This window comes from Lepus europaeus, chromosome 15, assembly GCF_033115175.1.
Source record: "Lepus europaeus isolate LE1 chromosome 15, mLepTim1.pri, whole genome shotgun sequence".
Classification (NCBI taxonomy): domain Eukaryota; kingdom Metazoa; phylum Chordata; class Mammalia; order Lagomorpha; family Leporidae; genus Lepus; species Lepus europaeus.
In genome coordinates this window covers 12195426-12223239 of record NC_084841.1, presented here as the reverse complement: position 1 = coordinate 12223239, position 27814 = coordinate 12195426, and the positions used below count along the sequence as shown (strand labels likewise).

Below are 27814 nucleotides of genomic sequence, written 5' to 3'. Positions count from 1 at the left end.
CGGTCGGGGCACCAGATTCTGTCCCGGTTGCTTCTCTTCCAGGCCAGCTCTCTGCTGTGGCCAGGGAGTGCAGTGGAGGATGGCCCAGGTCTTTGGGGTCTGCACCCCATGCGAGACCAGGATAAGCACCTGGATCCTGCCTTTGGATCAGCGCGGTGCGCCGGCCGCAGCGCACCGGCCGCAGCGGCCATTGGAGGGTGAACCAACAGTAAAGGAAGACCTTTTTCTCTGTCTCTCTCTCTCTCTCACTGTCCACTCTACCTTTCAAAAAAATAAATAAATAAATAAATAATTTTTTAAAAAAAGGGATACCAGTTGGAAAGGAGGAAGTCAAACTAACCTTATTTGTAGATGACATGATTCTATATAGAGGGGATCCAAAAGACTCCACTAATATACTATTGGAACTCATAAAAGTATTTGGTAAAGTGGCAGGATATAAAATCAACACACAAAAATCAATAGCCTTTGCATATACAGACAATGTTATGGCTGAGAAAGAACTTTCAGGATGGATCACACTCACAATAGCTCCAAGAAGAATTAAATATATTTGAGTGAGTTTAACCAATGATGTCAAAGATCTCTATGATGAAAATATGAAACATTAAAGAAAGAAATAAAAGAAGACAGTAAAAAATGGAAAAATATTACTTATTTATGGATTAGAAGAATTAACATCTTGAAAATGTCCATCCTGCCAAAAGCAATTTACAGATTCAATGTGATCCCAATCAAAATACAAACGACATTCTTCTAAGATCCAGAAAAAAATTATGCTAAAATTCATATGGATACACAGGTAACCCAAATAGCTAAAGCCATCTTATACAACAAAAACAAAGCTAGGGGCATTACATTACTTGATTTCAAGACATACTACAGGGCAGTTATAATCAAAACATTCTGGTACTAAATGAAAAACAGATGTGTAAACCAATGGAACAGAATAGAAACTCCAGAAATTAATCCATGCATCTATAACCACCTTATCTTTGACAAAGTAGCTAAAATCAATCCCTGGAGGAAGGACTGTCTATTTACCAAATGGTTCTGGGGAAACTGGATCTCAAAGTGCAGAAGTTTGAAACTAGACCCATTCCTAACACCTTACACAAAAATCCACTCAAAATGGATCAAAGACCTAAGTCTATGACCCAATATCATCAAATTACTAGAGAACATTGGAGAAACTCTGCAAGACATTGTTATAGGCAAAGACTTCTTAGAAAAGACCCCAGAAGCACAGGCAATCAAAGCCAAAATTGACAAATGGGATTACATCAAGATGAGAACCTTCTGCACTGCAAAACAAACATTCAGTAAAGTGAAGAGTCAATGGACAGAATGGGAGAAAATATTTGCAAACTATGCAACTGATAAAGGCTTAACATCCAGAATCTATAAAGAGCTCAAGAAATTCAACAACCACAAAACAATGCAGTTAAGAAATGGGCAAAGAACTTGAACAGGCATTTTTCAAGCAAGGAAGTTCAAATGGCCACTATATACTTGTGAAAATACTCAGGATCACTAGCCATCAGGGAAATGCAAATCAAAACCATGGTGAGGTTTCAGCTCACTCCACTTAGAGTGGCTCACATACAGAAGTTAACAAACAACAAATGTTGGTGAGCAACTGGGGAAAAAGTACCCTGCTCCACTGGGAATGTAAACTGGTGGAGCCTCTGTGGAAGACAGTATGTAGATACCTCAGACATCTGAATACAGACCTACCATATGATCCAGTCATCCCACTAGCGGTAATTTACACAAACCAAAAAAAAATCAGCATATGAAAAAGTTATCTGTACCCCCATGTATGTGTCTGAATCCTTATGCTATAAAAAAAAATAAGAAAGAAAGAAAGAAAGAAAGAAAGAAAGAAAAAGAAACCCTACCTTTTCAACAAAATGCATGCAACTGGAAACAATTATACCTAGTGAAATAAGCCAGTCCCAGAAACACAGATATCATTCATGTTTTCCCTGATCCAAGGTAACCAACAGAGTACCCGACATGTAATGTAATCAAATAGACATTTCGAGATTCAATGATTGTTTACAGCCCTTGTCTCTTCCATTGAGGAACAGTATTTTTTGTTTTCTTTTTTTTCATACTAATATTGAACTCTTTTAATTAGGTTAATGAAGGGTTAACTATATGATCATTAAGTAAACTGAAAACAGATCTTTGTAAAAAATAAGAGTGGGAATGTGTGAGGGAAGAGGAGGAAGGGATGGAGTGTGGGTAGAAGGGAAATGGACAGGAAGTGTCACTATGTTCCTAAATCTGTATATAAGAAATACATGAAACTTGTATAACTTAAATAAAATTTAAGAAACATTTTTGAAATCACACCATGAAATATGTATTATTAATCTCATTTTAATAGACTCAGAGATTTAAGTAACTGACCAAAGTAGATATAGCTTGTGTGGCTGAGCCAAGAGGTCTAATTTTAAAATATCTGACTCCCAAAAGGTATGCTTTTTCAATAATACTTTGCAGTGATGAGAGTATACAAATCTTCTTAGTTTTAACTATGTGTCAATCATGGCATGGAAGATAGGCTTTTGTCTGCTCCTAAACCATGGGAGGAAGTTTTTCTTAAAGCTGGATAATGTTTTAGAAGCCTTATAAGCCATCAGCCATATTCTTGCTGACACAGGCAAGTGTTCCTCAGTGCATCCTTCAGAAAGATGAAATCTATTACCAAATGCAAACCTGTGTTCACAGAATGTTCCTTGAGTTTGACTATACTGTACCATTTAGTGGAACAGCAAAGGAAATGGAAACTGCTGTAAAATAAGGTATAGAGCATGCATGCGAACATCACTTCTCTAATTTTTATGTAGAATTTATCAATTATTTGAATCTTTCATTAATTTTTGGGTAGTTTCTTTTAAGAAAAAATAGATCATCCTTTGACTTGCAGCTATTTCAGATACCTTTGGTTCTGGAACCAGAGAGAGGCAGAGAATAGTTTTGAGCAACATTAGCCCAAACTCTTATGTAGTATCTACCTACATTGTATAGCATCCAGCATTTTAGAAGCAGAGCTGGACTGAATGCCACATCACTTAATTCCCAACCAGAATTGCCCCCTTTGATGGTGTCTTGAAATATGTTCCCCCAAGTTTCTATAGAAACTCCAAAGTACAGAAGATCACATCTCGGATTTCCTATATGTATCCTCATGGTACCATGGACTCCATTAGTGTGCTCTGAATGAAGTGCCAGCATACACGAGGCTGTGCTGGACAAATTATTTCTAAATAAAAAGAAAGTGAAAATTAACATCTAACTAAAAACACCTGAACTGTGTTCTGACACTGTTTTGAGTCATTTTATTTCCATTTCAGGGCAGGAAAGGCTACATCTATCAAGGCAGTGAAGAGTGAAAATATCAGTAGCATGTATTGCTTAGGGAAGAACTCACTGTGCGATTAGAAAGTAAGAGCAAACATCATGCATTAGAGCAGACTGGCAAGGCACCAGGAAGCTGACTGTACTTCCCAGGTCCACTGATAGTTATGTGACATTGGATCTGTCATAAAGCCCTTGTTGCAGAGAAGGCTAAACTATAAGTAACACAGAAGAAAGCTAGCTCTGACTTTTCCACAGGATTATGGGACAATAAAACAGTATTAGAGATGTGGAAATTCCTTTAAATGTCTTCTTGGCTGAACAATATAGAAACAAGACTAAAGGTTTGTCTTAATACAACCTCAACAACTTGGTAATGCTGGACAAATTTCCTAATCTATTACTGTATCTGTCACCTGGTATTACAAATAAATACAGGGACAGTGTGCTTTGGTGAAACAGGAAGGAAGTTAGAGCCAGGAACACTTGGAGTTCAATTACAAATTCATTGTGAGGAACTAAATTAATATCAGTCAGTGTTAGTTTTCCCAATCTGGATAACGGGACAATGATAATAAAGTCTATAAGATAAAATGAAACAGTTAATGTAAAATTTTTGAACAAATGGCAAATGGTTTCCAATTAAAGTAACAAAACACACCACACTGTGTTACTCTAATAGGAATTTACATTATTCCTATGGCTAAAAAGACTTGGAGGTAGCTACAGATTGAGTTATCACCTTGGTAATGGGATCTTTGCATTTTTCTTGGGTTCTGCCTCATGGTCAAAAATTGGTTGCCAGAATCCCATACATCAGAACTGTATTCAAAGTACATACAAGTGAGGAGAGAGGAGGAACCAGTAACGCACTTCCTGAATCCTCTCATTTTACGTTATTGGCCTGAACTGGCTTACATGAGTCACCCAATTGCAAGAGGTATTGGAAATCAAAAACCATGGTGATCCATCATTTAGGCTGGGCACCCTGTGGCCATGAACAATATCAGTGTTTGGGTGACAATAAAGAGTAGGCAAGTGGACACCAGGACACAAACAGCAGAGTTGGCTACAGTCTTCCAACTAGCCACTCATTGTTAAATATGGCTTTCTCCCTCCTTCCTCCACCAATAAACTGAATAAATCCAGGAAGGTTTAATGGGCCATTAAATTATAAGCTGAACTTAATGCTATAATAAAAACTCTTAAATTCACTTCTAGGAAAACGAATACAGCAGTGAAAAATCTGATTTATGGTACATGTTTGCCTTTTTGAAATAATGGAGGGTCTCATATACCTTCAGTCCATTTCCCCAAATGTTTTAACAATCTATGACAGCATAAAATCTAAAAATTAGGAAATTAATATTTATATAGTAATATTAATAGACCAATAAATCTTTATTCAAATTTTACCAGTGCCCACTAATTTTCTTTCTCTTGTTCAGGATCCCATTGCAATGTTTCCTTAGCTTCCTCTAATCTAGGTATAGAATATTTTGAAAGCTAGAAAAAATATTTTTGTATTTTGATATTGGACATCAACAAAGACATTTATTTTGAAGTCTTGTGAATGTGTCATATCAAATTTTAAATTTAGATTGCTATGTGGTGTTCCTGAGGGTTCACTTGTTGAATTGCAATTATTTTGCTTAATATTTATTTAATTATAATTAAATTTATTTAATATTTCATTATAAATTATTAATTTGATTGATATTCATTTACAATACAAATAAATGTACCTTTCCGAATAGCAGGTATTCAGAGTAGTGCTGAGTTTCTCCTTTAGAGGATTTTCCTGTCCGTGATACATCATCATAACCTAGTGAGTGCATTTTGAAGGTTCCAGATGCATACATCCAAGATACATGCTCAAAGAGGGACACGTAACTAAAGTGGCACAGTATCATTTGTTAGAGAAGTCCAGTAGAGAGCGCTTGGCAGCCCCTGGAAGTGCAGCCTTTCTCGCATTCCCCTGTGTGGAGGCAGCTGGCGGCAGAGCGAGTTGTGTGCCAAGGCCATGTGGCAAATCAGCAGTGATGCAGTGCGGGCTCTCCCAGCAGCATTCTTGCCTCTGCCCCGCTGCCTGCCTGATGATGGAATTAGAATGATTTATGATTTTGGCAAACAACTTTAAAATGTATGCCAATATTTTGGATCAATATCTGGAAGCGTTCCCTAAATGATACATTGTGTTGACTTCTTTGCTGTTCGCTGTTTTGAGAAATTGAGCTTTGCCTGTCCTGAAATGAGTCACAATATCCCATTCCTGGGTTGTGGTGAACTTCTACATCTCTATTGTTTAGTCCACACCAGCATCTCTCAGCTAATGCTCACGTGCCTGGAAAGCCACAGTGAACAGAGACATGGGGCTGAATGTGGCCTTCACTAAAGCAAAAATGCCAACTGTGAGCATACTACACATTGTGAACTACTGAGATCCACAGCATGGAGGCAGAAGTAGACAGCTCACTGACCTTCAGAATGCTAAATGTAGGCTGTCCTCCGGGCTTGCCACTGTGCTACCAGATTCCTATTTTAGAGGTAAAGACAACATTGGTCTTTAGAAAAATGATAGGGGTGCCTGCATTGTGTAGCAGGTAAAGCCATTGCCAGCATTCTGTATGGGTATGGGTTCATGCCTTGGCTGCTCCACTTCTGAACCAGCTCCCTGTTAATGGCCCCAGAAAAGCAGCAGAAAATGGCCCAAGTGGTTGGGCCTCTGCCATCCATTGGGAGACCCAGGTGAAGCACCTGGCTTCTAGCTTAGGCCTGGTTCAGTCCTGGCCATTGTGGCCATGTAGGGGAGTGAACAAGTGGCTAGACCTCTCTCTCCTCTCTCTGCTTCTCCCTTTCTCTAACTTTGACTTTGAAATAAATATTTTAAAAATTTAATAAACAAATAAATATTATAAAAATTTTTTAAATGATAGATGCCTGCCTTTAGGATTCACAATAACTGTGGAGTAGGAGGGCATAAACACTCATTGAAAAGAACAACATAGCTTACTGGCATTCTTTTCTCTATATATCAGGGTTAAAACAAAAAAAATTACCATAGGGTTCTGATTCTGATACTAACTTAACTTCAGACTTGGTAATCAAAGCAATGGAACATCTTGTAAACTTTGAATACAATTATTGCAAGTTAAAAAGGTGAAAACGGCAAAAATAATCAACTTTTCATGAGGTAAACATGACAAAAAACAGTAAAAAGATGAATGTTGCAGAAATTTTTTCACTGTAAGTGAAACCATCACTTAGATTTAAAAAAGAATTGAAAAATGATATTGTTGATCTAAATATAATCTGTGTGTAAGCTCTTTCAATGGCATTTGCTTTTTTAAAAAAGATTTATTTATTTATTTGAAAGGCAGAGTTACAGAGAGGCAGAGGCAGAGAGAGAGAGAGGTCTTCCATCTACTTGTTCACTCCCCAGATAGCCACAATGGCCGGAGCTGCACAGATCTGAAGCCAGGAGATTCTTCTGTTTCCCACATGGGTTCAGGGACCTACGCAGTTGGGCCATCCTATGCTGCTTTCCCAGGACATAGCAAGAGTTGGATCAGAAGTGGAGCAGCCAGGACTCAAACCGGTGCCCATATGGGATGCTGGTGCTGCAGCAGATGGCCTTATCTGCTATGCCACAGTGCCAGCCCCAAGGCATCAGCTTTTGTCATCAAATATTTATCTTCACTGCTGTATGATGTGTGCATATCATTACTAAACATATAACTAGTAGAATAAAATTAAAATTAATAGCAAATCAGATGGCAAAGGTGAGCAGAAAGGAATGAAAACAGTGGAGTGGGGGAAACATTTGGGGTAGTGTTTAAGATGTCACTTGACACTCTGGCCTCAGAATCAGCCCTTAAAGCAGTCACATCTGGCTAAAAAGCCCATTAGAGTTTCTCAGGCATGGAAAGCCAAGATACTCTGGCAAAAAATGACCTAAATGAAAGATCTCTGTGAGTGAGATCCCAGTGGAAAGAATGGGCCATCAAAGAAGGAGGTACCTTTCTCTGAAGGGAGGAGAGAACTTCCACTTTGATTATGGCCTTGTCTAAATATGGTCGGAATTTGTGAACTCAAGAGGCTTCCATAGCCTTGGCAGCTCATGTCAAGAGCCTCGGGTGATTATTGACGTCATAAATAAGAATGTCAATTGTTAAATCAACAACAGGAGTCACGGTGCACCTACTCCCCATGTAATGTGTTGTACTACGCAAATTTATGCTAAAAGTAGTATACAAACATTACTCTATACTTTGTGTTTCTGTGTGGGTGCAATCTGTTGAAATCTTTACTTAGTATATACTAAGTTGATCTTCTGTATGTAAAGATAATTAAAATGAATCTTAATGTAGAATGAGATGGGAGAGGGAGTAGGAGATGGGATGGTTTGTGGGTGGGAGGGTGATTATGGGGGGGAAACTGCTATAACCCAAAAGTTGTACTACCAAAATTTATATTTATTAAATAAATGTTTTCTTAAAAAAAAAGTCACTTGAAATTCCAGCATCTGTTATCTGTGTTTGGTTTTGAATTTCAGCTCTACTCCCCAGTCCAGCTTCCTGGTAATGTACATGCTTGGAGTCAGCAAGTGATAGCTCAATTATTGGGTCCTCGTCACCACACAGGAGATCTGGACTCAGTTCTCTGCTCCTGGCTTTAGCCTGGTCCAGCCTTGGATGTTATGGAAATTTGGGGAGTGAACCAATGGATTAGGTGGGATAGATAGATTATAAAAATACAACTTTAGGATATTCCATATACATAGTTTCTTGTTTCCTTACCAATGAACCTCTTCTAAATTGTTCAACTGTTTTTCTGTTTGATTGTCTCATCTTTCCTTATCCTCTTAGTTGACTTATGTATTTACAACTGAGACCTAGGGAAACATAATCAAGCATTCCTTGTTGCTAAGGGGGAAAGTTTCACAGATCTTTGATCTTCCAGAAACTGAAAAGATTATGCTTCCTGGAGGCAGATGCAAATGACAAATTAGCCACTCTGAACCCCATCTTAATATTGGTCCTGAGGTATGTTGTAGATATTATCCTTAGTATAAGACAGCATTAATCATTTCACAGTCACTTTTGGCAGTCTTTTGGATGGAAATTATGGTTCTCTGGTGTGCAGACAATGCAATGCAGGGACTTAACCTCAACAGTCATGTGAGTGAACTCTCATAATAACCCCCACCTCATACACACAGATCCACCTATCTCTTGCACCATGTCTCCAACAGTCGATCTAAAATGTGTCCCATTACTTCTGTCTCTCTGGAGGGCCCTGACTAATAGGAGTAGTTTACAATCACCACTAATGAAGATTAAAGTGAACAGAGCGTGGTTTCAACTCAAAAGTGAGCTAAAGCACTGTTCTTAGAAATCTATGAAGCAGGGGATGGTGCTGTGGTGCAGTAGGTTAATCCTCTGCCTGCAGCACCGGCATCCCATATAATCTCCGGCTCTAGTCCCAGCTGCTCCTCTTCCAATCCAGCTCCCTGGTATGGCCTGGGAAAGCAGTAGAAGATGGCTCAACTCTTTGGGCCCCCACACCCATGTGGGATGCTCGGAAAAAGCTACTAGCTCCTGGCTTCGGATCGGTGCAGCTCCAGTCATTGTGGCCATCTGGGGAGTGAACCAACAGACAGAAGACCTTTCTTTCTGTCTCTCCCTCTCACTGTCTGTAATTCTGCCTCTCAAATAAATAAATAAAATCTTAAAAAAAAGAAATCTATGAAGCTAAGTAGCAATCATGTTTTGATGTAAATAAAGAAAATCACTCACATAACCTAATTGGTAATAGAGTCTTTTTTTATCGAAGGAATTCCTATGAAATGAAGTGCTAATCACATTAGATGGAATCTCATAACAAAATCTCAGTGACATAGAACTCACACAAAATTTTACACATGCCAATGGACTTTTTCCAGAAAGAAGGCACAATTTGCAGCCTGTATGCTTTTACCTTCCCAGGTAGCAAGTGGGAAGGGCTGGGTTTCACATTTAGAATTATCTCATGCTTTTAAGCACCAAACAGATTACTTCTCCATCTTACATCCACAGGAGTCTAGAAACCCAAAACTGGAGTGCCCAGTGGTTTCTACATACAGCACGACAAAAATAAAATGTACTTGAGGGCTGGCGCTGTGGCACAGCGAGATAAGCACCTGCTTGTCACGTTGGTGTTCCCTGTTGCAGTGTCAGTTCAGTTCTGGGCTACTCCACTTTAAATTCAACTTCCTGCTAATGCGCCTGTGAAGGCAGTGGATAACAGTCCGAACGCCTGGGCCACTGCCTTCCACGTGGGAGACCAGCATGAAGTTTCTGGCTTCTTGCTTCAGTCTGGCCCACCGCAAACTGCTGTGGCCATCTGGGGTTGAACAGCAAAAGCCAGATCTCTTTCTAAGTGTTTCCCTTTCTCTCTGTCATTCTGCTTTTCAAATAAATAAATCTTTTTAAAAGTGTACTTGATAGCAAGGGAGAAAAAAATAAGTTAAAGACACAAACATTCAAAAGTTAGAGCTGCTTGGGGCTGTTTAAGGAACCAAATGGCTTCAAACTTCTTAAGAGCCACTCAGTACATCACTGTATATCAGTACAAAGTAATAATTAAATTTCATATGAGGATAATGTATTATCAAAGCTCAATTCTGTTTAACATAAACTGGTTGGAAAGATACTCCATATTGTATTTTAGATATGTTTCAACAAAAATGTTAAATCAGAAATTATTTAAGATGGCTTTTAAAAGCTTTTCAGCATTCTGAAACATTTAGACAATTGAAAATATTTCACTGTCTCAGCAGTATGCTAATTGGTGTACAATAATTATTTCAATTAACTTTCAAAACAATTCTTGGAGGAACGTTCATTTCTTTTATCCTTATTTCACAGATTGGTTCGCAGATGAAGAAATTGACGTTTAGAGGGATTAAACAATTTACACTAGGTCAGAGCTAATAAGTAAACGGTCTAGCTGGGATTGAATCCAGAACGTCATATCTACCCTGAGTAAACTAAATGCCTAAATTGTAACTGCTTAATAAGAAAGTGGCTGTTGGAGCTAGCATTGTGGCGTAGCAGGTAAGGCCACTGCCTGCCATGCCAGCATCCTGCATGGGGTTGGTTCGAGTCCTGGCTGCTCCTCTTCCAATCCAGCTCCCCGCTAATGCTCTTGTGAAAGCAGAGGAGGATTGCCCAAGTGCTTGGGTCCCTGCACCCATGTGTGAGACTCAGAAGAATCTCCTGGCTTCTGGCTCCTCGCTCCAGCCTGATCCAGCCCTGTTTGTTGTGGCCATCTGGGAGTGAGCCCCCAGATGAAAGATCACTCTATTTCTCTGTCTCAATAACTCTTTCAAATAAATAAATACATAAATCTTTAAAAGATAAAGAAAAGAAAGTAGCTATTGCCTGCAGAACACCCTAATGGCTGTTAATGATCCCCACCTCCTGTATTCATATTCTTGTGGATTCCCCTGTAATGTGTGCTTCTAGCCAACAGACTGGCCAACATGTAGGGATGCCACTTCTGTCTTAGGTTATAAAAAGGTGTGACTTCTTTACGTGAGTAGAACCTCTTCCTGGCTTTATCAAAGCCAGCTCCTATGTTGGAGAGGTTCCATAGCAAGGGATTCAGGATAGTGTTTGGCCAACAGCCAGAGAGCAACAACCTGGGAAACGAGAAAACTGTCAGAAATGACACGAGTTTAGGAACAAACCCTTGGGACCAGTGTTGTGGTGCAGTGGGTTAAGCCACCACTTGCAATGCTGCTATCCCATACTGCAGTGCCAGTTCAAGAAATAGTTGCTATGCTTCCGATCCAACTTCCTACAAATATGCCAGGGAGGCAGCAGACAATAGCCCAAGTACTTTGGTGCCCAGCACCCCTTTGGGAGACCTGAATGGAGTTCTTATCTTCTGGCTTTGACCTGGCTCAGCCCTGAATGTTGTGACAATTTGGGGAGTGAATCAGAGGGTGAAGGATCTCTCTCCACATCTCTCTGTCACTCTGCTTCTCAGATAGATAGATAAATCTTTTTTAAAAAGACAAGTTTAGAAGCCAGCCTTTTCTTGTCCAGCCTCTAGGTGCGCACAGCCTTAGGTAACAAACACCTTAGGACACTAAAGTTGAGGACTCAACTGAGCTGTACCTGTCTTCCGGAGCATAGAAACCATGAGACAACACATAAATGTTGTATTACACTGCTAACTTGGAGAATTATCTGTTTTGCTGAAATTAATAACTTAGTATGGTGATATTTTAATATTGAGAATCTGGATTTGTCAAAAGAAGTTGAAGCACTTTTATTCAAAAAAGCAATTCAATATCTTTGAAAATAATTTCCAACTAGGATTCACTTTTAAATGCTTTCTAGAGAAAGACGCAAATAAATAAAAATGTAGTTCCAGAAGTAAAGAGATTCAAAGGACTGACACTAATAAATCCTTGTTTCCAAACTTCACCAAGTTCAATCTCCTGAGAATCAGGAAGCCCAGATACAGGGCACAAGAACATCTTCAGGAGTTTGCAGTCCTGGTTCATGCCATTCTTCCTGAGCAGCAGACTGTGATATTTTGGGCACCAAGGCAGCCATAAATGATTATTTTTAAAGAGAGGGAAAAGGAAATTACTTACTCAAAAAATTAATGCTATAGATTAATCAGAATGCAATGCTGAGGCAATGGAAAGAAAATGGAAAAAACATATTTTCCTAATGTCAAGACAATGCTACCACTTAAATACCCCTCTGTCCACATGCACACACGTGTACCAAACCAAGACACTTGACCAAGCAACCAGGACGGAGAGATGGTTGCCCAGAAGAAATAGGAATGACTGTCACATTTCCTACTCTGTCATTTCCCCCATTCATTTAATACTTGTTTATAGAGATCTATTTATTTATTTTATTTTAAAGGCAGGAAGGGGAGAGAGAGAGAGAGAGAGAGAGAGAGAGAGAGAGAGAGAGAGAGAGAGAGAATGTTTCCATGCACTGATTTACTCAGTTAATAACCTCCATGGCCAGGTATGTGGGGGTCATGGTCTTGAGTACTTGAGCCATCATCTGTTGCTTTCCCAGTCACATGAGCAGGAAACTGGTTTGGAAAGAGCACCTGAGCTCAGACTAGCACTAAAACCTGCAGTACTGGTGTCCGAAGTCACAGATTAATCTGCTGCACGTTAACACTCGTAGTTGATCACTTTGAAACACAAACTGGGCATTTTTTTTAGTGCCTCACTTTCTGACTATTTCTATCCTATTTTAGGTTGCTAAAAATATTTCTCATTTGAAATTTTACTAAGTGGGGGTTAATAATTTGCTCAATAAACTCTTGTAATAAACCATTTATGCTTTACGTTTATCTTTATCACTACTATTTCGTTATCTTCACTATTCTCTACTAGCTGAGGCAACTCTTGCAGTGAATGCCGAGTTAATGCTTTAGCCTTTACTTTTCTGGCTCCATGCAAAACTACTGGGAATGATATCTTTGCACTGCAAAATAGTAAATTCCTGAGTCCAGAGTGCTATGTCCCTTAATTTTCACATTTCATTGTTTATTATCTAAAACCCAAACAAAAAGTCAAAAAACAGTTTGCAGATGTTCTTCAACTTAGGAAGGGTTTACATTTTTTAAACTCATGCTAAGTTGAAAATATTGTAAATCAAAAATGTATGACCAAACATCATAGCTTAGCGACACAGCCAAGAGTCTTCACTCTTCCCTCTCATCATTGCTGGGCTGACTGAGAGCTATGGCTGCTGCACCAGCCAGCAACAGGAGAGAAGACCAGACTTCACATCACCAGCCTGGGAATAGAATGAAGCTCAAAATTGGAAGCATGATTTCTATTGAATATATATCACTTTCCTGATATCATAGCACACACACACACACACACAAAAACTCTATGTCAAATCATCATTAAGTCAGAGCCCTTCTGTATTTCCTAGGAAAAGCATAGTCTCTTGGGTAATAATGAGCTATACAAAGCTTCAGGAGGAATATCTGTCTAGCTCTAGTGGGGTGGATCTGAATCCTTCCTTCTACAAATCTCAAACCAATTTATTATTCAGCTTCTCCAAAATGCGGATAACTCAGATGGTCATTGTGTTATATGCAACAAATGTGTACCTGACATGAATGTATCATCAATGTGTCAAAAGTTAAAATACACCTTCACTCATCAAAAAAGGAGGTACCTTTCTCTGAAGGGAGGAGAGAACTTCCACTTTGACTATGACCTTGTCTAAATAAGATCAGAGTTGGCGAACTCAAAAGGCCTCCATAGCCTTGGCAACTCATGACAAGAGCCTAGGTTGAGTACTGATGCCACAAACAAGAGTGTCAATTTGTTAAGTCAACAACAGGAGTCACTGTGCACTTACTCCTCATGTAGGATCTCTGTCCTTAATGTGCTGTAGATCGTGATTTAATGTTATAACTAGTACTCAAACAGTATTTTTCACTTTGTGTTTCTGTGTGGGTGCAAACTGTTAAAAGCTTTACTTAATATATACTAAATTGATCTTCTGTACATAAAGAGAATTGAAAATGAATCTTGATGTGAATGGAAGGGGAGAGGGAGCGGGAGAGGGGAGGGTTGCGGGTGGGAGGGAAGTTATGGGAGGGGGAAGCCATTGTAATCCATAAGCTGTACTTTGGAAATTTATATTCATTAAATAAAAGTTAAAAAAATAAAAAAATAAATAAAAGAAAAAAATAAATAAAATACACCTCACTACCAAGTGTTAAGGGAATATTCCAGCTACGTGTTATCGTGTGATATGAACAGTCACGGAATGACGGTGATGGTGCCTGCATTCTTTGCCACTGTGTAGAACTCAGTGTAACTTTTCTCAGACAGCTCACGGACAGCAGCCTGCCTCCTGCCCCAAGAGGACACTTGGGGGGACCTCCAGCTCGGCCTGTAGTCTGCACTGTGACTTCCTTGGTCTCAATTTCTTCATTGTACAAAGCCAAAGGATTGGAGCAAATATCTGAAAAATGAAGTAATATCAAATATGCCTTCAGGCTCTGAAATGGTCGGATTCTGTGGTAGTCCTTGGCTTATTTTTGCTATCACCTAGTAAATTTTTCAGGAGAAAGACAGACTCTTCCTTAGGCAGAGCCCCATGCTGAACACACCGTCCCCATGCTTTTGTCCCGTGGGAAATGCCTCCTTCCCATCCAGCGTCCATGCACAGGTAATCTTCACTCAGCTGTGCTCATCCTAGATTGGGTTATCTTGTTGCTCTGCTCTGAGAGCATCCTGCACAAATCTCAGGTGCAGGAGGCACTACATTGTGCTGCAGTAATTTCTGTCCTATCTTCCTCCTCCCCACTGACACTGAGCTCCTCATGCCCAGAAGCCAACCTGAAACAGAATCTTACCCCCATGAGCACGGGGTCTTTTCTTCACTGTCATTGCAGCAGCATGGACTAATAATTGAGTAACATTTTCTGAACAGGATAAAGAATGAATGAATGAAAGAATGTACAAAGACCCATTCACATTAATGTCATAAGAACCCATGAGAGAATGACATAAACATTCAAGAAATGTGTGTGGGTCTCAGCAACTAAGTTACATTTCCAGAATATACAGTACTCAGTGCAGAAGAAAAAATGTTTCACAGCATAATGCCAAAGAATAATTGCTTTGTTAGTAAGTCCAAAATGTTTCATATAATTTAGAAGCTTGTCAACAACATGTGCTAGGTTGTTTCAAAGGTGATCAAAAAGAATTCTCAGGAAAATCACGTCTAAGAAAGATGAAAGTGATTTCATCACCACAATCCCCTTTCAAGTCCATAGCTCAGTTGTAATAAAAGAGTTAGAAGAGTTATTATGAATTCATTTAATAGGAATGGAGTCCACTCCATTCTATTTATATTTTACTCTTTTTAATTTTTAACAGTTATAAAAATGTGACTTGCAATTAATAGTATTATATTAACAGCATCAGTATTCTGACACAATTTTATTTCAAGTGTAGAAAAAGTCTAACAAATTAAGTTAGTATATCAATAGGAGATGTTAGTATATAAAATAGTTTCACCTTCCCACACACCATGGTGATTCATAACGGGTACTGAAGGCTTATGTCGGTATACAATTATTTTAACAAATCCGAGAAACTATATAAAAACTTTTTGGTATGCACATGCATTAGCATATTTCCCATGAGTACTGCTGCTCTTCTGATGGTAAGCGTTTCTTTTAAATATCTAAAAAAAGTTATAACTGCTGCTGGTCATGTGTTTTCTCAATCTAGGAATACTAAAGCTATAACTAACATGTAAGCAAATAACAATTTTCCTTTAAAATACATCAAAATTAGGTTTTGTCAATTGTTTTTATAATATAGAAGCAATTCAAGTTAACTAGACAATAAAGGTAAATGTTTAAAATACCTACAATCACACCCAACCATAGAGCTGCAATCCTCGTAAATACCTTACTAAGGGTCTAATTTATTAAGTTTGTATTTTTAACCAAAACTAGGCTCCCAAAAGTCTTATAACTGACATTTTAAAGTTCATATGTTGGGGCTGGCTTTGTGTAACAGCGGGTTAAGCTGCTGTGTGAGAGACCGTTGTCTCATATCAGCACCGTTTTGAACCCCCGTTGCTCCACTTCCAATCCAGCTCCCTGCTGATGTGCCTGGGAAAGTAGTGGAAGATGATCCAAATACTCAGGGCTCTGCCACCCACATGGAAGACCAGGATGAAGTTCCTGGACCCTGACTTTGGCCTGGCCTAGCACTGGCTTGTTGAAGCCATTTGAGGAGTGGAAATTCTCCCTCTCCTAGTCATTGTAACTCTGCCTTTCCAATAAATAAATAAAATAAATAAATAAATCTCAAAAATAAAGTTCTTATGTTACGAAAAGCTACTATATAAATATTTCTGTAATATATGAAATGTCCAAAATAATCATTTCTACATAACAGAAGCACCATTATAAAGTTAGCCCTTTGTTTTGTATCACTTAACATTTCAGTAAACATCCATATATATCAAGGTTTATCAGTCTCAGCAATATTGACAAGTGGGGTTGAGCAATTCTGAGCCCTGGGGGATCAGTTCTAGGCATTGTAGGGCGTTTAATAGCATCTCTGGTCTCTATACATTGTATGTAGTAGTAAACTATTTGCCAACCCCTAGTTTTGACAGTTAAAATTTCCTCTAGATATTGCCAGATGTTCCCTGGAGACTAAACTCATCCCCATTTGATACTAGCTTCTATAGACAAATAGTTGGATACATAATGGGTTATTCCCATGGAATCTTTTCCATGTCCTGTAGATGGTTTTGCTGTGTGTGGCCAGAGGCTGCTCTTCAAGACAGATTGGATTGCTTTTCCCATCAACAGCCCAACAGTGAGATGTTCTGTTTCTCTCTTTCTCTTCAGCATCAAATAATATCTTGTTTTCTTTTGTTTTGTTTTAATATATGTCAGTTTTAGAGTATATCATTGCTGTTTAGCTTCTGGTACTCTGTTACAGAAAAGGGTAATAATAGCTAACAATAATGGATTGTATATTTCAAATAGAGACTTTCAAATCTTCTTGCAACAAGGAAATGGTAAATGTTGGTGGATGTATTAATCAACTTGATTTGGGCATTGGATGATATATAGATATACTGAAAAATAGTATCATCCCATTAATATGGTAAAATTATTATATGTCAATAAAAAGTTTTAAATGTATATATCAAGTTATTATTGAAGATAGATATTTTAAGATATGTTTTTGTAACACACACATTTGTTCTTTGGTGAGCAGTATTTTTTGTACTTTTCTATGAAAGAATTTTCTTTCTGTTGGCTTTGTGGGAGCTCTTTCCATACTAGGATACTATAAGCAAGTATTCCATGTGTCTGATACTTTTTTCTGTTTTCTCATCATCTTTTATATTCATTTTGTTATTTTTATACAAAAATTCATAGTGTTATATCTTTCCACATTAACTCCTATAAATACTATCCTTAGTATCTTGTTTATAAAGTCCTCTCCCTCCTGGATGTTAGTTAAATATTTCATTATATTTTCTAATAGTACTTTTCTCTTGTTTTCCTGATTGTGAATGATATAAGTATTTTAAGTAATTGATGTTTGTTTATTTTTGGAGTAAGAGATGAGTTGATTTTTTGTTTTTTAAAAAAACTTAATGTTGAAGGGAAGTGCCCTAACCTTTGGACAAGTGGACACCCAGGATTGGTGGTCACTGGGTTTTACTCTGCCACCTGTGCAACGACTGCTTGATCTCATAATTCCACCTGCCATGCATCAAATCATGAAAGAAGTGCCCAGCAAGCCAAGAAGAATGTGAGGCAAGAACACAGGAAGAAAAGGAAACCATTCGACTTGTTTGTTAAGTTGAGGACAAATCAACTGTTTGTGGGGGAAATGAATGTGTTATTAAGGAGCCACCTGAAGAGGCTGGAGGTGGACAGGACTCAAGCCTCAGTCCCACTAAGCTTCACCCCTCAGCTTCTGGAGATGGTCACAGTACCTTCTGTGCACAACGTCCTTCCACACATGCAACCTGCCGATATCCTCAAAAGAGCTCAGGAAATTCTCTGTCTGCAGTTTATCTCTCTCTGTTGCACAGAGACAACAGGAGTTCAAGAGTCCCCAGGCATGCGTCCTACAGCTGCTGGGTGACACAGTGCAGGTAGAGCAAACCCCAGATGGCTTTGGGTATCAACTCTGTCTCTATCAAAACCACTGAAAGCACCAGGTCACAGCAGGTTTTTGAGAAAATAAATCTATACAGGGTTTCAGCAGGCACTCAGCGTTCTGTGTGTCACGGGGAATTGATGTCTTCTGGACCCTATGACTTGTTGGGATTAGAATATGCAGTCCAATGGCCTCCTAGGACTAGAGCAAGAATTCAAAGCATTCTTCAAAAAATGTACAGGAACATAATAAAGCCCAGGCTTCAGAGTCTGCACACTACTTTGATAACTTACCTTATGCACAAACATGCATTCACAAAAATAAGACTAGCCTCTTCTAGGCAAGGATTCTGAAGAGGGACTAAGACAAGATGGCTATCGTACACTTATCCCCAAACCCAAATGCTCAGCTGCTGTTTGAAGCTCACAAAAATGGCACTTAATATTCCAATAGGAGAGTATCTCATCTCCAAACTCTCATTCTGTAGAAGTGACCAGAAATCCTTCTATGTACGCTGCTGCTCAAATGATTTATCTATAGATAATAAAAACAACCTAGAAGTTTTCATAAATTGAAAGGCACAGAAAGAGAGAGGAGAAGGAAGGAAGGAGGGAGGGAGGGAATAAGGGAGAGAGGGAGAAAGAGAAGGAGGGAGAGCAAGCGAGGGAGCCCACCCGCTAGTTAGCTCCTTGAATGTTTCCAACAGCTAGGACTGGGCCAGACCAAAGCCAGGTTTTCCACATGGGTGGCAGGTACTGAAGCACTTGAGCCATTACCTGCTGTCCCCCAGGGTGCAAATTAGCAGGAAGCTGTAATCAGAACCTGGAGCTGGACTCAAACCAAGGGACTCCAATGTGGGACGTGGGCAATGTGGGTACCTGCTAGTCTAAATGCTCACCCCTAACTTGGCAGTTTTTAATTTGAATTTGCCAAGTTTTTCTTAGATTTTCCCTTTTATTTTTATTATTGGTTCACTAGAATTATTATCTTCTATTATAAAATGCTCAAGAATAACCTGGGTCTGTTAAAATATTTGAGAATGAGGAAAAAAGCAAACTGGAAAGTTAATCTCTTAAGAAATTCGAGTGCACGTTTAAGAGTAGCTGTTGGGAAGTCATTAAAAATGAGTGACTCACACTTAAGGACTTGACATCCAGTGCCTTTTCCTTGATTCAGAAGAGCAAGACAGTACAATTCAGCTCCTATGGATCCAAGCTATCTGCATCCAATAGTGCATGCATCTAAGCATGGAGTGACTGCAAGACTTTTCCTCTGATCTATGCCACAAGACCCCAGTGTAAGCCATAGCAAGATAAAGTGATTAGTACTGAACACACACCCAAGTATGTCCTTTCCTTGGGGAAAGAGTGGGCTGAATAATTTGGTCCACATATGCAAAAGAAGTCCTGTCAATCATTTTCAATCCTTTGCCACTGATATTTTTTGTCATCTGGAACACTGGTTGCAACACATTTCTAAATGAGTTGCAATAGATTATGAAAATAAAGGAAGTAGAAACAACAATTGGCTTGGGTAGCACTGAAACACAAGAAAGAGGGAGGGAAGAGTTTAAACACCAGCTAAAATATTTCCATTTACAGGAGACTAAAAGAAATATCAAAAGTAAAAATGGTCTTTTTAGAGATCACTGCTTCTTTTTCGGCTTCCTCTTAATATAAGGCATTAATAAATATCCTGTGTGAAGTTTACATTTTTAGAATGAAATACACTTGTGTGAATAGTTGAACATGTTATCTAGACATAGTGGAAAAAAAATCTGAGTTAGATCTTGAGAAAAATCTTTGAAGATTTCAAACATATTCAAATCAGTGACTTGACTGGGTTGACCACTTTTTCTCTTTATCTTACCTCCCATCCCCAACCTCCTCCCTACCAACCCTACGCTCTCTCCCTCCACTGATATAGCTATTCAGGATGAAGCTGATGCAAAATACACAAGATTAATTGTGCCAGATCCTGGAATACCACAATTCTTTGGGCTATGTATCCTCAGCTAATTTTAGCAGTAGTCCTCATAACAATTTGCAAACTAGTTATCACATTTTATGGCATTCTGATGGGCAGATACGTCAGGTGAGTTCCTATAGGCTAATAATTTGTATCAGTCATTAATTACTATTGACTATCCCCAGGTATATAATGGAAAGTGTTTACCTTGTTAGAGAAAGAAAAATAAGGGGCCAAAGACATTTTCCCTTAATGTGCTTTCCATCTTTGATTAAATTACAAACTGAAGTTTTGTGGGCTTTATTGTTCAAGCAAAGTACAGCTATTTGCTGAGAGCTTTATGCTTCTTGGCATGCAAAAACTGTCTTTTCATTAAATGTATGGGGTAATAATAACCCATATTTATATAAAAGAGAGCAAGAGAAAATCAAATATATATACCCACATACATATATGGAGGGCAGGAGAATGGGTATATTGCCAGTGTAAATCCTGCTAATTTATGATTTCAATACCTCTCCCATTTCTTTCAAGCAAAGACGCTCCTGGATGGTATCCATTGACATTCCTCAATCGTATAATTTTTGTCTATGTGAAGAAGACCACTTCTATACACCAAATTACTAAATTAAATTTCTTATGCTGAACCTTTACCAACAGTTTATATTTGCAATGTTATTTTCAGCCCATACTCCAGTATGAAATGTTAGGAAACAGTATGGGGTTTTGGAAAGTGTTTCAATAATCTGGAACTTTTGAGCAATGGGGCAGATAAAATTTTCTAAATATTAACAAACAAACTTGAGTTATTTCCTTTTATTTTTTCATCACTATTATAAATTATGTTAATCAGTTGCTTTCTCATTTCATTCAGAAATCATGTACTTTGGCCCTTGTTGTGAGCAAGGGTTGTCCTAATTGCAGAAACCAAACTGTGTATGAAAATAACTTGATAACATTATGGGCACAGTTTGTAAAAACCAAAGATTTAATCCTTCCCAATAGAGCCTGTTGTAGACTGGAGCATAATGTGTGTGTGTTTGTGAACATGTATTTAGCTCTCTGGTCCTAAAGGACAGCAGAGCCATAGATACAATCAGAACCAATTTAATTCTATTTTGAGAGCAACACACTTCTCTTTTTAGGAAAGCATAACTTTCTTACTGATATTAATGATGGCAATACAAAGGGTTTATTGTTTGCCGAATGTCTAACTTATGGGATCAAATTCCTTTTTCCCTGTATCCTGTATGTACATTCACCTGCTGAAGGCATCACATCATTGATGAGGAACTCATCAGTCCAACCTCATGCACAGCTCCCTCCAGCCACCACAATGTGGTCACCCTATTGCTGGACCTCAATATGCCAACATCTTCTGGGATCTGTGGCCACTAGTTCAGAGACAACGTTAATAGCTGAGACCTTCCAGTAATATATAACTCTGTTGATAGAAATGTTTGCTCTTAACATTTACTGGTAGCACTTCCTCAATTGTATCTATCATAGCCAATTCAGAAGTCCCAAATAGGCTACTGCAGCCATTAGGCATAAAATAGTCATTCAATTTTAATCCTGGAAGTGCTTAGAGAATCATCTAAGGGTGGTACTTAGACTGAAGCATTAATCTCACCTTTGACCTCGTTAGAAAGGTAAATTCTCAAATCCCTACCTAAGCCCTAGTGAATCTAGAGGCAGGGGTGGTAGTGGAGGGAAGGGAGCTCGGTATTTCTGTTGCCAATGAGGCTGAAGAGTCACTGATCTAATCCAACCTACACTTTTGTAGATGAGACTCACAGAAGTTAAATGAGTATTCCTTAGCCTAGCAACCGGTTGGTGGTGAAGTCAAGGCAAGAATCTATGACTGACATCCAGTCCTGGATTTTCCCTATTTCAGAAAGGCATTATTGTTCTTCATGCCAGAGTTTTCTGACTCCTATTCTGAATTAATAAATGTATGTTTTTAAGTACAAAACTTCTGAAGAGTGTTGGAGGCAGGTAGAATCGAAGGCTATTGCTCTAAATACACATGCCACTGCTTGATCCCCATTATGCTTTACTTCTCCTGTAGGCAGCTAAATCTTCTAAGGATCAATAAAAAAAAAAAAAAAAACCACCAGGAGAATTAGATCAAAGTGTTTAACTATGTCTCATTAATAGTGTTCAGTGATGTGACAAGTAATGAATTTGTACTAACCAAAGCTCTGGAGGGAGAATACAACACAGATCTATGGATTCTATCTTTAGAACAAAGGGCCGTGAGAATCTCCTGTCCACACTTTACCTAATTTTTAAAAATCATACTGAATTTTGACAATAATGAGGATTTTTAAAACATGTTTGCATGTGCATTTCAAAACTTTTGATCTATGCTCACAGACTGGAAAAATGAAGGCCAATTGCGATCAATCACTTTGTTGCATCACAAATATGAACATTAAAAATGTGGGTCATGGAAAGTTGAGATCAAATATTCCCTCTGATTGTCCTTGAGCTCATTCAGATAGCTGATTATTCGCTTGCCAAAATAAGCTCTCAAGGAAATAAATGGTCTGCTGAAAGAATAGAATGGGAGACATCCAAGTGCTTATTGAATTCATCAGCCATAAGCACTACAGGGGGATAAAAAGAGACAGAGAGTGTGTCCTGGAAAGTGTGTCTGGAACAGTGTCCAGCCCATGCCTGCGCCTCTGCATAGTCAGATCGCAGCCATCAGAGTTGGGCTGCTGCTGCAAAGCCAAGTGCTACTTGAATTGTAGTGACAAAAAGTTCAAAGTCTTAGCACAACAGCAAGGGAAACAACTTTGTTTCAAAGTCAACATTTTGCAGAAGAAAGTATCTGATTGAACGAAGGACAAATTCCTGGACACATCACTCTGAAATAAGAATGAATGATGGTAGAGTGAGTAGAGTCATCCCTAGGGTAGCTCCCTCTAGAAGCATAATTTGCAGTTGATGAATTTAAGACACGCCAATAAAAGGCATGAGGGAGTGAGGTCAGGGATGAATTTATATAAATCTATTTCATTCAATCATTTATTAAAATGAATTGATAAAAGCACAGTAAACAATTCACTGCAGATTCAATGAGTTGTTCACAAATTTTTTTGATGCATATTGATGAAAACAGTTCCAGGATTTCTGATTCTTTTTTTAATTCCAAACTCTTAGAGCTCTTGAGACACACAATTCTTACCTTTTTCTCTTTGCTTTGGTACAGCTGGCTCAGAAAAAAACTCAATGGTTTGTGACAAAAACAAAACAAAATAATATGTTTGGAAAACTCAAGTCTTTTCACTGTTTCTGAAGCCAGGCTTCCTCTACTGACAATTTCTCCGCACAAATACTTCATGGCAGAGCCTAGGACACAGCCCCTCTGGCCCATCTCAGCTACTTGTGTTGTACATGCACTTGTCAAGAGTACACCTTAAGCACTGTCTACCTTCATTTTTTTCCCAAAATTTTGTTTCAAAAACTTCCAATTCCTTCCCTGTCAGCCTTTTTAAAAACCACTCTACTTCCTATGCTCAATCTCTAGCTGGGGTGTTGCGTAAATAATGTGCACTAGAAATTAAAATGCTAAGGATTGACAAGAAATAAATGTATGGTATTCAAATTTTTGAAGCTGGCGCCACGCCATGGCTCACTAGGCTAATCCTCCACCTCTAGCGCCGGCACCCCGGTTTCTAGTCCCAGTTAGGGCACTGGTTCTGTACCGGTTGCTCCTCTTCCAGTCCAGTTCTCTGCTGTGGCCCGGGAAGACAGTGGAGGATGGCCCAAGTGCTTGGGCACCTGCACCTGCATGGGAGACCAGGAGGAAGCACCTGGCTCCTGGCTTCAGATTGGTGCAGCGCGCTGGCCGTAGAGGCCATTTGGGGGGTGAACCAATGGAAGGAAGACCTTTCTCTCTGTCTCTCTCTCTCTTACTGTCTAACTCTGCCTGTCAAAAAAACAAAACAAAACAAAACAAAAAACAAATTTTTGAAAGACAAATTTATGCTGTGATCATAAACCTTATTATTATTTCAAGAGGTAAAATTATTTTTATATTTCTAAACTTTGTAGCATTTCTACAGGATATTGGATCTTCCTTATTTTTACCCACCTGTGGATTATCCACTTTTAATCTATTCCTAGTTTCCTGCTGCTGGGTAATCACTGTGTACACAGGGAATACATTCCTATTCAAATACTAAACTGAGAAAAAAAAAATAAGACTTCAAATGAGAATCTACTGCATAAACAATAAAAGCAAACACTCCCAGCACCAAACATAAATGCATTGTTCAGATAACCATGGTCTCAGATCAGCCCACTGCATTCCTCTCTTTGACACCTATTATTGCAGAGTGACATTGAACCCTGAGTCAGACCTACTTTCTCTCATGGTGATGCTCACTCTTCAAAATGACAGGAAAAGAATGCAGGTTCGTTCAATATATGTCTGAATCCCAGATTCTCCAAAAACCACAATTGTTATAAATGAGTCAAAATCCACCAGGAAGATATCAGAATCCTTAGCAGATTGCAAAATGAACACAGACACCTGTTTACTGAACCAAAGCCATTCATATCCATGAACTTATGAATGTAGACTGGCCAGGCCCTCAAATCACCTGAATTCTAATAGAAACCAAGAAGTCCACATGAGCCCTTCTTTTAAACTTTGTCACATTATAACCTCATCTCCTAGTGGTTCTCTTTTTGTGACAAATTCCAGTTACCATCTGACCACTGATGAAAACAAAAACAAAAACAGAAAAATTTGAATGTTTTACTATTAGGTCACAGTATCATGGGGACAAAAAAACGAGTTTTCAACAGTGTAAAAATTATGATGGAACACTTACATAAGAGTCTAGCTTTACTAAACTTTAAGTATATGAATCCTTGAAAACACACAATGGCCAGAAATTACGTACCTTGGGATCAAAATACTAAAACATAAATGTGTTAGATGACATTTTTAATGATGTCATCCTAAAAAATCATCTTTTTCTTTCTGTGTAATAGATATCAAGTTGTCACAGGCTAGAAAAGGAATCACTGGATTCAGCAATGTATATCATGTAGCTCTAGACATTGTTTCTTTTGATATGTTAGAGGAAGATGAAGGGTGATTTGTGCTCCTGCCACTTCAGTTTGTGAATCCTTACACCAGCTGCTCATTGCCTCCTGCTATCGGTGCCTCTACTCTCACATGATTTGCTCCAGTGCTATGATGAACATGATGAAAATGGTCATATGTACAAATTAAAATAAGGCAGCTATTCATGTTATTTGGCAAGTAACAATTCAAAAAGCCCCAAACAGAAAAAAAAAATGTATGTGAAATCTTTGATCACTATAGCCTAAGACACGGGCATTGGGTAACCATGGATATAAAAGAAAAACAAAGCCCAAAAAGCAGCAAACATCTCTTGAATTCAGAATGGAGATTTTTAAGTCAAATCTTCAATCAGAACTATTAGGAACTACAAGGGAGGCTGCAGGTAGTGATAGAGTCATGCAAGGGGTAAAATGCTCTTGTTTTCATTAAACCGAATTAGTGGCCATGTCATGAGCTCAGAGAATAGTGTTACAACAAGTATGTGAGAAGGAACATGTACCAAGCACCAGTACAAGGTCAGCTGGCCCATTCTACCATAAGAATAAAGCCCAGTTCAAGGGATTTGAAGCTAGGCTACTTCTAGCTGTACCTAGAGATACAAATATTCAGCTGTTTATTACTTTTCATCATCAACTTTAAATCATCAATGTTAAAAATGTAATCTCTAGGCCGGCGCCGTGGCTCACTAGGCTAATCCTCCGCCTAGCGGTGCCGGCACACCGGGTTCTAGTCCCGGTCGGGGCACCGATCCTGTCCCGGTTGCCCCTCTTCCAGGCCAGCTCTCTGCTGTGGCCAGGGAGTGCAGTGGAGGATGGCCCAAGTGCTTGGGCCCTGCACCCCATGGGAGACCAGGAGAGGCACCTGGCTGCTGCCATCGGATCAGCGCGGTGCACTGGCCGCAGCGCGCTGGCCGCGGCGGCCATTGGAAGGTGAACCAACGGCAAAAGGAAGACCTTTCTCTCTGTCTCTCTCTCACTGTCCACTCTGCCTGTCAAAAAAAATAAATAAATAGGCCGGCGCCGTGGCTCAACAGGCTAATCCTCCGCCTTGCGGCGCCGGCACACCGGGTTCTAGTCCCGGTCGGGGCACCGATCCTGTCCTGGTTGCCCCTCTTCCAGGCCAGCTCTCTGCTGTGGCCAGGGAGTGCAGTGGAGGATGGCCCAAGTGTTTGGGCTCTGCACCCCATGGGAGACCAGGATAAGCACCTGGCTCCTGCCATCGGAACAGCGCGGTGCGCCGGCCGCAGCGCGCTACCGCGGCGGCCATTAGAGGGTGAACCAACGGCAAAGGAAGACTTTTCTCTCTGTCTCTCTCTCTCTCACTGTCCACTCTGCCTGTCAAAAAAATAAATAAATAAATAAATAAATAAATAAATAAATGTAATCTCCACCAGATTATAAACCTCAACAGGATACAAATTCCCACAAGAAAGAAATATTTACTTATTTTATTTACTAAAGAATGCTTGTGCCTAAAATAAGCACATACTAGGCCTTTAAATAATATTTGTCCAGTAAATAAAAACCAAAAACGACACACTTATCTTGAAGACATTACTCAAGTAGGGCCACAGCATATGTGCAAATTTTGTCCTGCATGAAACACATGGGCTAGGAGGGAAGGAGCATGTAGATGCATTTAGAGCATATTCACCAAAACCTAGCCCTTGCCTGCAAGTGCACAGCTCAGCAGTGTCTGCCTGCAATTTTTCTGCCAAGTAGGGGGAGCTTTTTTGTGGAATCTATACCCTGGGCTCTGTTAAAGAAAACTTCCTGAGGGAGGTATTTTGGTGAGCTGTGTAGGTCAAGCCACAGGGGCCCCCAGATGCATTGCAATGCATTTCATAGAAGCCACTCAACGATGCAAACCTCTTTTCCATTATTTTCATTACTGATGTCTTTCTGCATCAATGCTTCTATGCAATAACTAATCACACACACACACACACACAAAGAGTCTGTCAACAAGTCTTTACCAATTTGACACACAAATTGAATCTGAGGACTTGACATTTTAAGGGCATCTTAGTCCTACGCCCCATATATTTAACAGGTAGTTAACATGCTACTTTGGGTATTTATATCATCTTTGCTTTTCCTTGCATCATTAACATAATCTAATCTAATTAGAAAGTGAAAATATCTAAGATGTCTAGGTGGAAAGAGACATTAGCCTGAAGGGTAAAATATTAAATGAATTAATGGCAAGATATGGGGCAAAGCTCTCCGAATTTGGTACTGTTAGATAATTCTTTGTTGTCCAGGGCTGTCTTGTGCATGGTGAGATGTTGAATAACATCCCTGGTCATTACCCAGCAGAAGCCAGTAGTATATCACCCTCTAGTTGTATCCATTAAAATTTCTCACAATTTTCCAAATATTTCCTGGGATGAGGGGTGGAATTGGAATTGGTTACAGCTGAGAACCTTTGGAATAGGTAAAGCTGCCAGATAGCAGTGGGGTAGAGAAAGGAGATGTTTAGACATTCATGGATAATTCAAAAGAATTCCCTTCAAACTGCTAGAATGGGCCTGAGCCTTACCAGCTTTTTACTGGGTAATAGCCCAGTAAAGTTCATATGGATCAATGGGGAATGAGGGAGGAAAAGGGATAGAGGGATATGCAGAGATAAGTACCAGGCTAAACAAGAAATTAATTTAT

The 27814-nt window shown here is 39.2% G+C and overlaps 1 protein-coding gene across 3 annotated transcripts in view; it reads right to left on the bottom strand.

Annotated features, from left to right (window-relative positions):
* The window catches only part of FBXL7 (F-box and leucine rich repeat protein 7), a 452031-nt gene that overhangs the window by 167525 nt on the left and 256692 nt on the right, over window positions 1-27814 (bottom strand). The gene's annotated exons all lie outside the window — the stretch shown is intronic.